The following is a 13,947-nucleotide window of genomic DNA, read 5'->3' as shown; positions in this document are numbered from 1 at the left end:
AGGATATTGGTCTTAAATTTTATTTCCTTAGTGTGTCTTTGCCTGGTTTGGGTATGAGGATATTAGCTTCATAGAATGAGTGTGGTTGGGTACCCTTTTTTTCTATTTCCTGGAATACTTTGAGAAATATTGGAATGAGTTCTTCTTTGAAGGTCTTGTAGAACTTGGCTGAGAATCCATCTGTTCCTGGACTTTCCTTGGATGGTAGGTTTGTAATTGCTTCTTCTATTTCATTGCTTGATATTGATCTGTTTAAATTGTATACATCCTCGTGGTTCAGTTTGGGAGGAGAACTTCTCTAGAAATTTGTCAATGTCTTCAGTAGTTTCTATTTTGTTGGAAGACAGATTTTCAAAGTAGCTTCTCATTATATTATGTATCTCAGTGGTATCTGTCATAATATTTCCTTTTACATCTCGAATTTTAGTAATTTATTTTTTTCTCTTCTCTTTGTTAGTGTGGTTAAAGGTTTGTCTATTTTGTTTACTTTTTCAAAGAACCAACTTTTTGTTTTGTCAATTTTTGGAATTGTCCCTTGTTTCAATTTCATTGATTTCAGCCCTGATTTTTATTATTTCCTGCCTTCTACTACTTTTGTTGTTATTCTGTTCTTCTTTTTCTAGGGCTTTGAGTTGTAATAAGTCACTTAGTTGTTGGCTTTTCGTTCTGTTCTTGAATGCGCTCCATGCAATGAATTTTCCTCTCAGTACTGCTTTCATAGTGTCCCAGAGATTTTGATATGTTGTATCATCATTCTCATTAACGTCTAAGAATTTTTTTATCTCCTCCCTGATGTTTTCTGTCATCAATGTTTCATTAAATCACATATTATTTAGTCTCCAGGTGTTGGAATAATTTCTGTTTTTCATTTTGTCATTGATTTCTACTCTCATTCCATTATAATCTGATAGAACACAAGGAAGTAACTCCTTTTTTGCATTTTCTAAGGGCTGATGTGTGGCATACCATATGGTCTACTTTCAAGAAGGTTCCATGTGCTGCTGAGAAGAAAGTGAATTTGTTCATTGATGGATGGAATATTCTGTATATGTCCATTAAGTCTAAGATATTGATTGTGTTATTGAGCTGTACAGTTTCTTTGCTTTTTGTTTGGAAGTTCTATCCAGTGGTGACAGTGATGTGTTAAAGTCACCCAGAATTATTATCTTGTGGTCAATTTGATTCCTGGAAATGAGAAGGATTTGTTTGATGTACAGGGATGCACCATTGTTTGGGGCATACATATTTACTATCGTTATGTCTTCCTGATTTATGGTTCCCTTAAGCTGTATGAAATGTCCTTCTTTATCCCTTCTAACTTTGGCTGTAAGTCCACTTTATCTGATATATGGATGAAAACCCCCACTTTTTCTGAGTCCATGTGTGTGGTATGTTTTTTCCCATCCTTTCACCTTTAGTCTGTGAATGTCTTTTTCTATGAGATGAGTCTCTTGCATGCCATATATTTTTGGGTCTTTTTAATCATTCTGCCAGTCTATGTCTTTTGATTGATGAGTTTAGGCCATTAATATTCAGGGTTATTGTTGAGATATGATTTGTATTACCATTCATTTGGGTTTATTTTTGGGTTGTAATATGGCTCGGTTTCTCCTTGAGTGTATTTTTCTCTAAAGTAATTTCACCCTTTGCTGACCTCCATTGTTGTTTTCCATTTTCTCCTCATGGAATATTTTGTTGAGAATATTGTGTAGCACAGGCTTTCTATTTGTAAATTATTTTATCTTTTGTTTATCATGGAAGGATTTTATTTCATCTTCAAATCTGAAGGTTAGTTTTTCTGGGTATAGGATTCTTGTTGGCAACGATGATCTTTTAGAGCTTGAAATATGTTGTTTCAGGCCCTTCTAGCTTTTAGAGTCTGGGTTGATAAGTCAGCTGCTATCCATATTGGTCTCCCCCTGTATGTAATCTGATGCTTTTCTCTCACAGCCTTCAAAATTCTATCTTTATTTTGAACGTTAGGCATTTTCATTATAATGTGCCTTGGTGTGGATCTGTTGTGATTTTGTGCATTTGGTGTTCTGTAGGTCTCTTGTAATTGATTTTCCTTTTCATTCTTCAGGTTTGGGAAATTTTCTGATATTATTTTATTGAATAGGTTGTGCATTCCTTTGGTTTATATCTCTGTGCTTTCCTCAATCCCTATAATTCTTAAATTTGCTCTTTTCATGATGTTCCATAGTTCTCGGAGATTTTGTTCATGATTTTTTACCATCTTCTCTGTTTGGGCACCTTTATTTTCAAGATTAAATATTTTTTCTTCATTGTCTGAGATTCTGTCTTCCAAGTGGTCTAGTCTTTTGGTGATGCTTTCCATTGAATTTTTTATTTGGTTTATTGTTTCCTTTATTTCAATGATTTACATTTTTTTTTTGTGTGTGTGTGAATCTCTTTCTCTTTGTTGAAATGATCTTTTGTTTCCTGCAGTTGGTCTTTCAACTGCTTATTGGTATTATCAATCATTGCCTGCATTTGCTCTCTTATCTCATCCTTTGCTTGACAAATCATCTTAATCATGTATAATCTGAAGTACTTTTCTGACATTTCTTCTAACATACTCTCATTGGATTCTATTAATGTAGAATCTAGATTTGTTTGGTTCATTTTCTTTCCTTGTTTTTTCATGTTGCTCATGTATCTTCCCCTCTAGCAGTGCAGATCTGGGGTAGTGCAGATCACCCCTATAAACTTATAGTGGTCATATAGGTTTTCTAAACCTATTCTTTAAGGGAGAGGTCAATCTTAGCAGTGCTCAATTCAGACACTGTGCAATCCTAGACCAAATAGTTCCTATGAGGACACTAATAATGGTGTCATAATAAACAGAATGAGTTCAATTTTTTTCTTAGGTATAACAAACAGAAGGTCTGCAGTTTATAATGGAGGACAAAGAGGATGTAGAGGGATGTAGGATGTAGCTGTTAATGGGATACGAAAATAATATACAGATATTCTTGATAATAGAAAGGGTGAGAGTATAATCAAAAGAAATTTGTTGTTAGCATGCCAAAAGGGAGAAAGAGACTCTGAGGGAACAGGTAAACAAATGGAAAAGAGAGTAGAAAAAGTAAAGATATAAAAACTTAAAATTGTTCAATAAGGAAAAAAAAGAAAATCTACAGTATAACAGTCATATAGTATTCAAACCTCCCAGTCTTCAGTAGTCTGATGCATGAGAGATATCTGACAATGAGTTTCAAGTCTCCAGCAGGCATCTCAGGATGGGATTTTCCCCACCTAATGATGGGAGATACAGCTTCCAGGATTATCCAAGATGGCTGCTCAGGCTTCCTAATGTGTTAGCAAATGGGAGCTGCAAATCGGGGTGTGGGTGTGGTTGGCTGGAGGTCCTGGATGTGGGGTGGGGTTGGTTAGACTGGGGTCTTGGAGGGGTGGTATGTTTGGTGTAGTTGCAGGATCCTGGAGGTGGGGTGCAGTCAGTTGTTCTGGGGTCCTGGTGATAGGGTGCAGTCAATCTGTCTGGGGGTCCTGGTGGCAGGGAGAATTCAGTCAATGTGAGGGCCCTGGAGGCAAGGAGTGAACAGTCTGGCTGAGGGATATTGGAGACGTGGCTCAGTCAGTCCAACCAGGTTGCCTACCGGCCTGGCTGTTGTCTCAAAATGGAGGCAACCACATGTAACCAAACCTGCAGGTACTGTAAAAGTACTTCATGTTTTATTATACTTTGTTAGAAAGGAAAAAAAATTGAACTTGTTTAGAAAATTTAAATGAGTAAATTTAAGGTACTGAAAGTTAAAAAAATCTAAGAAAGTAAAAAAAATATAAAAGAATACAAGCAACAGTAGGTGTTCACAAGGATGTGGGAAATGGCACACTCATACATAGCTGATGGGATTGCAAATTGGTACAGGTACTCTGGGAAGCATTATGGAGATTCCTTAGAAAATTTGGAATGGAACCAACATTTGACCTCGTTATTGCACTCCGTGGCCTATATCCAAAGGACTTAAAATCAGCATACTATAGTGATGCAGTCACATTAATGTTTACAGCATCTCTATTCACTGTAGCTAGATTGTGGAACCAGCCCAGATGCCCTTCAATAGATGAAAGGCTAAAGAAACTGTGGTATACATGCTCAATAGAATATTACTCCAATTTAAAGAAGAATAAAATTATGTCATTTTCAGGTAAATGTGTGGAGTTGGAGAATATAATGCTAAGTGAGATAAGCCCATCTCCAAAACACAAAGGCCAAATATTTTCTCTGATATGTGCATGCTAATACATAATGGGTGGTATGAGGGTAATGGAAGAACAGGGGAACTTTGCATTGTGTAGAGGTAAAAGAGGGGATTGGAGGTGGCGGGGATAGGAAAGATGGTGGAATGAGACAAACATCATTGCCCTATATACAAGTATGATTACACAAATGGTGTGACTCTACATTATGTACATTCTGATAAATACAAAGTAGTACTCCATTTACGTACAATGAGTCATAAGGCATTCTTCTGTCATGTGTAACTAAGTAGAAGAAACAATAGAGAAAACAAATATTATCAATTTAAAATAACTTCTTTTTCAATAACATCAAAAAATTTTAAATACTATGGATCTATTGGACAAATCATTGTAATACTTTATGGATATTGTGACAAACCACTGAAAAATTCTGACACAAACTGATCAAGGTCAGCACACCAAAAGCACATCTATAAAATGATGCATAAGAAAAATGAATTCCTAAATGAGTGGACCACATGCCTAAAGCATGGATGAGGGTTAAACATAGATCCTCTCTCACACTGATTTAGGAGTTTTGCTGAAACCCCATTCACTGAACCAGCATGGCTTCTCATAGATACTGCAAAGCTGATTGGAGAACTGAGTAGGAACAGGAATCAACACCACTATAGAAAGGGACTGCCTGGTTTTATCCTCATTATTAAGCTCAGAAAATAAGAAAATGTAATCTCTGTGTAAAGACAGAGAGGTAATCAACGGGACAGGAAAAAACATCAGACACAGACCCACATAAAGTCAATGCAATGGGGAAAGGGTCAACTTTCTAACAAACACTGCTGAAATAGGAAAGTCATGTGCTTCCAAAAGGTTTTCCTCAAACTGTTTTTTTTTTTTTTCCTGCAGTGCTGGGCATGGAAGCTAGGGCCTCATTTATGCTAGACAAATACTGTACCACTGAGCCACATCCCCAGCCCCATTATCCTCAAACTTTACCTCACAACCTCAGTCAAATTAACATGGAGTGTGTCACAGATCGAAATGTAAGTGTTAGCACTATAAATCTCCTAAAAGAAAACACAGATGAATATCAACAGGACTTTGAGGGGTGGATTACTCATGCACAATACAAAAGCATGAACTACAAAAGAAAAAACCTGCAACATTAAAAACATCTGCATTTAAAAGAAAAATAAGGAAAGGACAAGCCACAGGGTGGGTAAATATTTTGTAAATCCTGTGTCAGACAAAATGCCTGTGCCTAGAATGTAAAAAGAAATTGTACACCTCAAAAAGAAGACAAATATTACGGTAGGTCCTAGAAGGTCCCTCAAGGACTTTTTTGTTTGTTGATAATGCAGTGGTGGTTGTTGGGAAAGTCACTGGATCATGAGGGCCCTGCCCTCCTCAGTGGGATAATCATTTAAAATTATCCTAATCTGACAGTATTATTGAGAGGTGATGAAAACTGTAGGCAGTATTGCCTAGTTGGAAGAAGATAGTCACTGGGGTGTATATAGGGAGGGTATATCTTGCCCCTAGCCCCTTCTTTGCTCTCTGCTTATGAGTTGCTGTAAGCTGAGCAGTTTTTCTCTGCCACATTCTTCTACCATGCTGATCTGCCTCATTCCTGGTATAAAGCAATGGAGACAGCCAACAATGGGCTGAGTCTGCTGGAAACATGAACCAAATAAATCTTTCTTCCTTTAAGGTAACATTTTCAGTATTTGCCACAATAACAAAGCTACAACAACAAACCAAAATTTAGAAAGTGAATATAAAATAGTTAAAAGGCACTTCAAAAAATGCAGATGGTAAATAAACACATGAAAAGATGAAAAAATCATTAGTAATTAGAGAAATGCAAATCCTATCTATAATGAGATATTAGGAAATGCATAATTGAGCCTTAGAGAAGCTGCCTTTGCTGAAAGTAGTGACTCTTCTGTTAGGCCTGTAGATGCCCAATGTGCATCTGAAGCAGGATAAAGCTTGGCATCTCTGCTTTCATGTTGTGTCTGCATTTATCCCCTTGAAATTTCTCACTGGTTAGCTCTGGACATAGCATGTTAATCATTTTAGGAGTCCTCATCCAAAATCAGATGATTTCAGACTAAATAGCCCTAAATTTATCTATCCCAGATTTTCTGTTTGGAATATTGAAACATCATGTGCAGAATCTTGTTTCAGACCCCTGGAGTGGCACTCAGAAGTCTTAATCCTTGTTCAAACCTACCAGGAACTTTCCCCTCTATACCCATGATAATATCAAAAGCTCTGTCCTTATCTAAAATGCCAGTCCAACAAAGAAAGGTTTTGCAAAAAAGACAGATGGTTGTTTTTCTTTAATTTGCTAACATGGGGAAATACATGGCACATTCCTATCCCAGAGACCATGATTTTGACTGCCAGGGGTAAAAGTGATCTTTCAAAGAGGGCACACATAGGGTTCCATTCCAGCTGTGCCCTGTTCAGAGTCAGAATTCATTCCTGTATGTTAGTAGCAACTGGCCAGTAGGTAAGGCATGTGCCCTCCTGACTGCACTCTTTACCTCCACACTGGGGTGACTCTTCAGCTGTTGTTCATCACCCAAGAATGGGCACCCTTCATTCATCTATTGGGATCGTTAGGCATTGAGTTGGTGAGGTGAGAAATGTATGAAACAACTCTTATTAATCTCATTCATACCCATATCTGACTTAGATATGGATGACTGTCATGCCAACAACTGCCTCATTTAGTCATTCATTCTACAATTCTTTCCTGAGAACCTATTACACACTCTACATTATACCAATTGCTAGGGGTCTAAAGACAAATGAGTTGTGACTCTGCTGTGAGTCAGCCAGGCAAGTCTGCCAATCTGTGCTGAGCACTAAACCAGAATCAGGATGCATTCTGCTGGTCCAATCTAAACCTCCTGCAAGAGGTTTTAATACTCCTCTTTTGATACTCCAGGCAGTAAAACAAGGACCTAATAGAGGTTTCATTTCTCCACTAAAATTCCATATACACATTCAAATAATTGTTTTAAACTGTGCATATGTGTGTGGGTTCCTATGTCTTAAATATTTGGAGGAATTGGTAAAACCTAAGCAACATGAAGGATTCATAATATTCTAACTTTTTGGTAAATCCAAGTAAGAGAATGTTCTAAATTATTTCTACTCCATGGACCCAACTCATGAATAGTATATATCACTGACCTGGGATAGAAAATGCCATTTCTAGGGAGATGTATGTAGATGATTCATTGTTTGGAGCATAAATATTTACAATATTTTTCTTGTTGCTGTGTGAATATCATTTCTGAATTTTACTTTTACATTTATTGAATCACTAAATACTGAATATCTGCTACATACTTGGCAAATGGGAGAGAAATAGTACTTTCACTCTTTCAGCAATGCATTAAAATGTTCACTCTGCCGAGTTATCATACACTTAATTTTCTTGCACAGTTTTCTCAAGTATTCCATAGTGCTATACACCAGTAAGTATTCCAAATGCTGTTTGAAAGACCAGGGCAACTGCCATTACTTTTATTTCTGTTTGACAAAGCAGTAACCAAAGTAATAAAACTCTTCCTTTAAGTGGCAGTGGAACAGTGTAAGACTTGTGTGCCAGACATCCATTTATAGAAAAAGACAATGGACTGGGATATAAAATACCACATGCTATGCCAACCAGTGAACTTTTCAGAATGCAATTTTCCTTGTTTTTGCTTATAGTACTTGAATACAAAGTATCAGTTACAAGGAACTTGTAAGCAACTACAGTGCATAAAAATGAAAGTGCAGTCAATGATGCATGTCTTCAAAGCATCATACATAACCTTAAAGTATTATCTGAAAAAGAAGTTTACCAATATTCCACATAAACTAGTTGTTGTTCCAAGGAATACCATTCCATATATATTTAAGGTCTTTTCTTCTCTAAGGTACTATAATTTCTTTCTACAATATCAATGACCATTGGTCTTCTGAGTTTTCAATCTCCTAGACAAAGACTGGGTTGACCATGCATATAAATCACCATCTTGATGTGCACTAGGAATTTCTGCCTACCTCTTCTCCATCCCCCAGTGGCATAGCACCTGAGTCCTTCAGATCAGCCCTGTATGATTATCTTAAGGAATATGAGATGACATACTCAGAAACCTTTCCCTTGGCTTCTCTTGTCTGCATAATGGTGGTAGAGTACACCCAACAAACAACAAAACAAGAAGCCATTTCTTGTGAGCTGAGCCAAAGCAGTTAGTGAGTGGGCAGTGGCAGATGTTACCAATTTGGGAGACAAACAAGAACAGGAAAAAACAAACAACAACAAAAAAATCAAGAAAATCTCAAGCTGATCCTCCTGCCTCTTGCATCACAACCACAAAATCATATTGTACTACACATGTGCTTTTGATGGGGGTGGGAGTCTCTCTCTCTTTTGCACTCTCTATTCTTCAAAACATTACCCAACTATGAAAGTAATCTTCTCTTAGGACCTTTGCCCTTCCTCTAGGACATGGCTTTCTTGTGGGCAGTGAATCTCTTAAACCTTTGTTCTGAAGAATTTTTGAGCTGAGCAGCTGAGGAGACTGCCATGACGAGGCCATGCAGACTCAGTCAATTCCACACTTAAAGGAATAAAATGAAAATCTCTTCGCATAGCATTCAAGGTACTTCACAGGCTAGCATCATCATCCTTTCAATCAACAGTGAACTATCCTGGAATGAGGGAGAATAATTTGCTGACAGGACAATAAGAATATATTTAGAGTCAAAATGACACTGATTAACAGCAAATGTAGATATCCAATATTTCTGAACCTGCTTCAGAATTAACAGAAGGAAACTTATTAATGAAGTGTATAGACTGATTATTTTTAGAAAGGGTTTTCTTTCAAAGGCAAAAGAAGTACAAGAAAACACAAAATGACAGCTGGAAAATATACCAGCAGTGAGAAAATTGTTACAATTACTGTCATAGTGAGCCCAATGTTGGCAGGGAGGGAAACAAACAGTAGATTTGATTCAAGTGAAATCTCACTTGGAGAATGTAAAGCCTGGTGGAGCTACTCCAGAAAGGAGTGAAGAGTGCCAAAAAAGAAAACTGCCTAAAAGGAGGTTAACAATCTCTGTGGGGATTGCTTCCCCCATGCACAACCCCAAGCACACTCTCTCCCCTCTGGACATGCACCACAGGCCACCTCTGGAAAGGGAGGCCTGAGCTAGCTGTGGCCAGGATGCTACTGATCAGGCAGGTGCACCCCAACATGACATCTGATCACTGGCTCTCAGCCTGCCATTCTTGATGAAGGAAACCAATAGAATCACCTCTAGAGAATTTGAACTTAAGGGAAGTACCTCAAAAGATCAATGTCTAGTAAATTCCACCCACATATTCTCCCACTTTCAGGGTTCAGAGTTGACAAGTTGCTTAGAATAGCCTGTGACTCACTGGAGTCACTTGGTAAGTATCCAAGGAGGGAAAACTACTTTTGTGTGTGTATATGACAAATCTGGTTTGTTACACTTCACAAGCCCCATGTACTGTGATGCTACAGTGGAAAATCCAAATATATGGAAAAAAATACAAACTGCTCAATGTAACATTCAAAATACTCACACTGACATCCTCCTCCCTCTCAGGAATTTGTTACAGGAATGGAAATCAGTAAGTGCCTAGGAAAAAGTGCAGAGCCCAGGACTGGGTTCTGGCCCCTTCTAAACATTAAGAAAGTGTAGTGATGATACTTAAGTAGAGGTGAAAATACAGCATGACATAATATATTACAGTCAGAAATTAAAGAATAGGGTAGGATTCCATTTGTATGTTTCAAACAGAAAGTACTAACCAACTGGAATAGCTGTCTATTGGATAAGTGTATGCCTGATGGAGGGGAGGGCATAATTTAAAAGTGACTTGAGGAATTTTCTGAGATTATTGTAATGTTTTACATTTTAAGTGCAGTGCACTAAAAATCTCAAAAGGTTATAGTTAAAATCTGTCCATCTTATTATATGTAAATTATAATTCAACAAAAAATGATTAAGAAAAAATTTTAGTGGAATATGATTTAATAGTCAATAAAGAAAAATATGGTTTTATAATTCAATTAAACAGTGATTGATAATTATATCATAATAGCAGTGACCTCCCAATAATCACCCTTTCAAAGCAAGGTACAAATTCAGCAGTAACCAAGGGAAATGTGAATGCCAACAAGGAACAAAAACCACACTTCCTCAAACCCTCACTCTTATCCTTCTGGATTCTGATTGAACAGAGTTTAACAAGTCAAAAGAATAAATGCAAAACCATTAGGGGAGATTAGAGAGTTACTGCAGGTACAGACACCTGAAGAAGGCAGGGCAGTTTACTGATGGTCTGACAACAGAAAAAAACAACACTTTAAATGTAAGTTGAATTTGGCACAGTGGTGCACACCTGTAATGTCAGCAGCTGGGGAGGCTGAGGCAGGGTCACAAGTTCAAAACCAGCCTCAGTAATGCCTTTTACATACCTATTGAGATTTTTATGTGGTTTATACTTTCTTCTATCAACATGCTATATTACAGTAATTGATTTTCAGCTGTTACACAAACTTGGATTCCTGGGGTTATTTCTACTGAATTATGGCATATAACTTTTAAAAATATATGTTCATGGATTTGATGTGCTCATATTGTTTGAGGATTTTTGTGCCTGTTTTTGCGAAGGATATTGGTTTGCTGTTTTCCTTCCTTGTAATGATTTGTCTGGATTTGCTCTTAGAATTAGTTGGGTAGTATCCCATGTCCCTCCTCCTTCCTAGAAGAATTTGTGAAGTATTAAAATTATTTCTTTGAATATTTGATAAAAATTCACCAATAAAACTATATGGGCCTGCACTCTTAGTGTGAGAAAATATTTTCTCATTCAGTTTCTCTGCTTCTTATAGATGCATTCAGATAGTGATTATCCCTTTCATTCCTGATTTTTGTGGACTGTGTCCTCTCATTCACTTAAGTGTTTGTACTACCACTGAATATCTTCTAGAATTGCTACACTAAATAAAAGGAAACTAAGTGTTGTCAAGTATGTGGAAAAAGTAGAACCCAATTACTTTTTAGGTAGGAACATATTATGGTGCAATCACTAAGTAAAATAGTTTGATAGTTCCTCATAGAGCAAACACAGCATTTGCATATGACCAAGCAGTGTCACTCCTGGGTGCATGCCCAAAGGAACTGAAGACAGGATATAAACAGCATTATTCATAATAGCAAAAGGTGGGAAACCAAGTGTCCATGAACAGGTAAGCATAGATATGAAATGTGGGATGCACATACAAATGAATATTAGTCAGAAATGAAGCATTAATACATGCTACAATATGCATAATTATTGCAAGTGTTATAAAATAATGAAATTAAATAAACCAGACAGAAAAAACATATATCATATGATGCCATTCATAAGAAATATCTAGAACAGTAAAATTTATAGAGACAGAAAATAGACCATGCTGGACACCATCTGTAGTTCCCGCTCCCTGGAAGACTAAGGCAGGAGAATCAGAAGGTCAAGTTCAGTTTGGGCAACTTAGTGAGACCCCATCTCAAAATAAAAGAGGTCCTGGGGATACATCTCAGTTTTAGAGTGCCTCTGGGTTCAATCCCCAGTATGGGGTTATGGGGTGGGGGATTAGACTAAATTAAATTAAATTACTAACTTATATATTTTATTTTTTTTATTTTTTTTATTTTTATTTTTTTTTAATTTATTTTTTTATGTTTACATAGGGTAATGATGTTTCTTTTTTTTCCCTTCCCCCCCACCCCTCCCACCCTTTTCCCTTTATACAGTCCTTCTTTCCTTCATTTTTACCGCTCTCCTTAGCCTAACTCTAAACCTAACCCTAAACCTAATGCTAACCCCTCCCACCCCCATTATATGTCCTCATCCGCTTATCAGCGAGATCATTCGTCCTTTAGTTTTTTGAGATTGGCTTATCTCACTTAGCATGATATTCTCCAATTTCGACCATTTGCCTACAAATGCCATAATTTTATCATTCTTCATTGCGGAGTAATATTCCATTGTATAAATATGCCACAGTTTCTTTATCCATTCATCAACTGAAGGGCATCTAGGTTGGTTCCACAATCTGGCTATGGTGAATTGAGCAGCAATGAACATTGATGTGGCTGTATCTCTGTAGTATGCTGATTTTAAGTCCTTTGGGTATAGACCAAGGAGTGGGATAGCTGGGTCAAATGGTGTTTCCATTCCAAGCTTTCTGAGGAATCTCCACACTGCTTTCCAGAGTGGCTGCACTAATTTGCAATCCCACCAGCAATGTATGAGTGTTCCTTTTTCACCACATCCTCGCCAACACCTATTGTTGCTTGTATTCTTGATAATCGCCATTCTAATTGGGGTGAGATGAAATCTTAGGGTAGTTTTGATTTGCATTTCCCTTATTACTAGGGATGTTGAACATTTTTTCATATATCTGTTGATTACTTGTACATCTTCTTCTGTGAAGTGTCTGTTCATTTCCTTAGCCCATTTGTTGATTGGATTATTTGTATTCTTCGTGTAGAGTTTTTTGAGTTCTTTATAGATTCTGGAAATTAGCGCTCTATCTGAGGTATGGTTGGCAAAGATATTCTCCCACTCTGTAGGCTCTCTCTTCACATTTCTGATAGTTTCCTTTGCTGAGAGAAAGCTTTTTAGTTTGAATCTATCCCAGTTGTTGATTCTTGCTTTTATTTCTTGTGCTATGGGAGTCCTGTTAAGGAAGTCTGATCCTAAGCCAACAAGTTGAAGATTTGTACCTACTTTTTCTTCTATAAGATGCAGGGTCTCTGGTCTGATTCCAAGGTCCTTGATCCATTTTGAGTTGAGTTTTGTGTAGGGTGAGAGATAGGGGTTTAATTTCATTCTATTGCATATGGTTTTCCAGTTTTCCCAGCACCATTTGTTGAAGAGGCTATCTTTTCTCCATTGCATATTTTTGGAACCTTTGTCTAGTATGAGAAAATTGTATTTATTTGGGTTTGTGTCCATGTCCTCTATTCTGTACCATTGATCTACCTGTCTATTTTGGTACCAATACCATGCCGTTTTTGTTACTATTGCTTTGTAGTAGAGTTGAAGATCTGGTATTGCAATACCCCCTGCTTCGCTCTTGCTACTGAGGATTGCTTTAGCTATTCTAGGTTTTTTATTCTTCCAGATGAATTTCATAATTGCTTGCTCTATTTCTGCAAGGTACATCATTGGGATTTTAATTGGAATTGCATTGAATCTGTATAGCACTTTAGGTAGTATAGCCATTTTGACGATATTAATTCTGCCTATCCAGGAACATGGGAGATCTTTCCATCTTCTAAGGTTTTCTTGAATTTCTTTCTTTAGTGTTCTGTAGTTCTCATTGTAGAGGTCTTTCACCTCTTTTGTGAGATTGATTCCCAAGTATTTTATTTTTTTCGATGCTATTGTGAATGGGGTAGTTTTCCTAATTTCTCTTTCTGAAGATTCATCACTTATGTATAAAAATGCATTGGATTTATGAGCATTGATCTTGTAACCTGCTACTTTACTGAATTCACTTATGAGTTCTAAAAGTTTTCTGGTGGAATTTCCAGGTTCCTCTAAATATATAATCATGTCATCAGCGAACAGGGATAGTTTGAGTTCTTCTTTTCCTATTCGTATCCCTTTAATTTCTTTGGTTT

General features: G+C 37.1%; 1 pseudogene; it reads right to left on the bottom strand.

Annotated features, from left to right (window-relative positions):
- Positions 1-7,672: 7,672 nt before the first annotated feature.
- Positions 7,673-8,266, bottom strand: LOC124974940 (complex I assembly factor TMEM126B, mitochondrial-like; annotated as a pseudogene).
- Positions 8,267-13,947: the final 5,681 nt, after the last annotated feature.

This window comes from Sciurus carolinensis, unplaced genomic scaffold (assembly GCF_902686445.1).
Source record: "Sciurus carolinensis unplaced genomic scaffold, mSciCar1.2, whole genome shotgun sequence".
NCBI classification, from domain to species: Eukaryota; Metazoa; Chordata; class Mammalia; order Rodentia; family Sciuridae; genus Sciurus; species Sciurus carolinensis.
This window is presented reverse-complemented; position numbering and strand designations above follow the sequence as displayed.